General features: G+C 49.6%; 1 pseudogene; it reads left to right on the top strand.

Moving 5' to 3' along the window:
* The first annotated feature begins 229 nt into the window (after positions 1-229).
* LOC100356295 (jupiter microtubule associated homolog 2 pseudogene) lies at positions 230-838 on the top strand (annotated as a pseudogene).
* Positions 839-3,655: the final 2,817 nt, after the last annotated feature.

Below are 3,655 nucleotides of genomic sequence, written 5' to 3'. Positions count from 1 at the left end.
TATAATGAGAAAAGCTGCCACAACATACAATGCCAAATGACAAACATAAAAACTGAGGAAACAAGAACAAGGAAGACATCATGATGCTCCCAAAAGAACATAACACTCCAATACAAGATTATGAAGATGATGAGATAGAAGAAATGCAAGATATGGATTTCAAAATATGATAAGAATATTTAGAAGTAATCAAAAACAAATGCATGAACTAATGAAATCCATGCAGGACATGACAGAAAATCTCTCTCATGAAAATGAAATCTTGTTCCAGGGTCCAGAGAGTGAGGCCGGACTGAAAAGCTCCAGGGCCATGAAGCCCCCAGGAGGAGAATCCAGCAATCTTTTTGGAAGTGCAGAAGAAGCCGTTCCTTCGAGCAGACCTAACAGGATGGTGTCTAATATTTTTGGACCAACTGAAGAACCTCAGCACCTGCCCAAGAGCACCAACCCCCCAGGGGGCAAAGGAAGTGGCATCTTCGAGGAGCCGTCCCCTGTGCAGACTCGGCAGTGCCTGAACCTGCCGGGTGGGAAGACCAGTGACATTTTTGGGTCTCCGGTCACTACCACTTCACCCTTGGCACATCCGAACAAACCCAAGGACCACATCCTCCTACGAGAATGAGAAGACCCGAGCCTGGACCAGAGAGCTGCAGCAGGAACCCCGTCCAGGGACGCGCCGCTGGACGAGAAAGGCCGCTCCCGAGAAGCTAACCATGCCAAGGAGCCCGAGCCCGCACCCAAGGTCGACAGCCACGAGCCCAGGCTGGGGCCACGGCCTCGCTCACACAGCGAGGTCCTGAACCCACCAGGATGCAAATCCAGCATCTCCTTCTACTAAGAGAAGCCCCAGCTTCCCTGTAGCGAGACGGGAAACTCCAGAGCTAGGGTATCACACGTGGTCACTTCTTTCAGCCCAGATGCGTGGGGTGGGGTGCGGGTCTGTCGTGGACGTGAGGCTGGCTGCTCAGGGGCTCGCTGCCCAGGGCCAGGGCACTGCAGAGCCCTGAGCCTTCCCGGCCTCAGTCCCGTCCAGGGGCAGGGCAGCTGGCTGAGGCCGGCTTCCTGATGGGACTTCGGGGAGTGACAGGACGGCCTGGCCAGCTCCCTGGGTGAGACGCCCACTCTAGATCCTGCTCCCCCGGGGACTGACAGGACAGCAGGACGGCCTGGCCAGCTCCCGGGGTGAGACACCCACTCTAGATCCTGTTGCCCCGTTCCTGCTAGCTGGGCGGTTCCCACTCCGGAGATGCCCGTGGCTGGGTTCCTGCATCCCCTCCACGTCCCACGCCACGCGCTGTCCCGCAGCTGCTCTTGAGACATCTTGATTGGGTTTCCTTGGCAGCTTCCAACAAAGACCAGACATGGTCCTCTGTCTGCGTCTCCTGGGGGTCCTCGTTCCCCGCTTCCCTGAGGCGCCAGCCACTCCCCTGAGCACTGCCGGCCTCCCCGCAGGGCTGGCCGTGGTCCCTGCCCTGAGTTGTTCCTGTTTTTCTCTCATCAGCCTTAGGTCTAAGCCTTTGTTCTTCACCAGGGACATGAACCGCTCCCTCACAAGCCAGGGCGCTTCCTCCAAGGCCCGCGGCTGCCATTGCTGGCTCCCTGAGCGTCTCCTGCAGTTGGGTGGTGGGAAGGAGGGGCTTGAGGACCTGGGCTCTCAGGTTGGCTTCCTCGCTGTCTGAGAAGTGTCTTAAAGTGAGGCCGCACCTGGTGACTGCTGGTCCCGGCCTGTCTGCAGCACCTCTCAGAAAGTCGGTCGCTCAGGTTCCCCAGAGGAGCAGGAGCCGCGCGGGCAGCCCTTGTGGATCTGTGCAGGAGACCAGGGTCAGGTGTTTGCCAGCAGAGGTGTAGGGCCGGCCTGAGTCCCTCCCGGTCGCCCCAGAGGGCTGGGCGGTGTTCTTGCACAGCTAACACCAGGCCTAGAAAACGAAATCATGATTAGGCTTCGGAAAAGCCGCGGTCGTGCTCAGCCACACTCCCTGCACCCTGGCTGCTTAAGTGCCTGAGCCCAGGTTCCACTTCCTGTTCCTGGCACACCAAGGGGCCTGCACAGGCGTTGTCAACCAAAGACCATTTTCCTCCTTTTGGTGCCCCAAGACTTTAGAGCCAAGACACACTTAGCCTGCAGCCCTAGAAGAGCTGCAGGAGGCTGGGTTCAGTGGTCTCTAAGAGCCTTGTTGGGGCGGGGAGGGCATTTAAATAGTGCTGAACTTGAAGCCCAAACACACTGACTGGCTGGCTTACAGGATGGAGGAGATGAAGTGTTGTTTGTAACAAATTCCAAATGGGATGCACCCGTTCTGAGGCAGGGCACGGGATTCGCCCGGGTGGAAGCTGAGGTTTTGAGGGGGTGGGGAGCTAGGAGCTGGGGTAGTGGGAAGATGTCTCTCAGCTGGCACTGCCTGTACTTGGAAGTTGAATAACCATTAGCATCCTCTGCTCGACGTCTGAGCTCCATTTTACTAGTCTGTATTCTTATTAAGCCTTAAAACTTTTTAAGTGCATTTGGTGCCAACATTTTTTAGAGCTGTATCAAAACAACAAAAAACCTGTACTTAACATTGCAGTGTAAATTTGATAGGAACACTTTGTTATTTTTACAAAGCAGAATTGGATGTAGCTGTGGGATTAAACTTAATGGTCAAAAAAAAAAAGTAAGAAAGAAAAGAAAATGAAATCTTAAGGAGGAATCAAAATGAAATGAGGAACTTAGTAGAACATGAAATTGAGATATTGAAGAGAAATCAAAGTGAAATGAAGAATTCAATAGAATAAATTAAAAACACCTTTGAGAGATTAAAAAGAGAATCAGTGAGTCAGAAGAGAGAATATCGGACTTAGAAGACAGGAAAGAATACAATCAAACCAAACCAAAGAAGAGCAAATTTGAAATCTAAAAAATATTGTTGGGAATCTACAGGATACTATAAAAAAAAAAAAAAAAAACAACATTTGGGTTCTAGGAGTTTCTGAAGGAATGGAGAGAGAAAGGATTAGAAGGCTTTTTTAGTGAGATACTAAAAAATCTTCCCAGGTATGGAGAAAGAAATAGACATCCAAGTAGAGGAAGCACATAGAACTCCCAATAAACATGACCAAAACAGATCTTCAACACCACACATTGTAAACAAACTCACCACAGTGAAACATAAAGAAAAGATTCTAAAATGTGCAAGAGAGAAATGCCAGATTATTCTCAGAGGATTTCCAATTAGATTCATAGCAAACTTCTCATCAGAAACCCCACAGGCTAGGAGGGAATGGTGAGAGATAGCTCAAGTACTAAGAGAAAAAAACTGCCAGCGCAGAATATTATATCCTCCAAAGCTCTCCTTTGTTAATGAAGGCAAATAAAGACATTTCAGAGCAAACAGAAATTGAAAGAATTTATAATGACTCGTCCAGCCCAGCAAAAGATACTTAAAGATGTGTTACACACAAAAACACAGAAACATGGCCATCAATACGAAAGAAGGGAAAGGAAGAAAATCTCTCAGTAAAACATCACGGGAAGTTCAAAGCATATAGTAGAAATATCTTTGGAAAAATGGCAGGGCGAAGTCACTACTTATCAATAGACACAATGAATGTAAACGGCCTCAACTCTCCAGTTAAAAGACACAGACTGGATGAGCAGTTAAAAAAACAAAACCCATCT

Source organism: Oryctolagus cuniculus, chromosome 9, assembly GCF_964237555.1.
Source record: "Oryctolagus cuniculus chromosome 9, mOryCun1.1, whole genome shotgun sequence".
In the NCBI taxonomy this organism is placed as follows: Eukaryota; Metazoa; Chordata; class Mammalia; order Lagomorpha; family Leporidae; genus Oryctolagus; species Oryctolagus cuniculus.
This window is presented reverse-complemented; position numbering and strand designations above follow the sequence as displayed.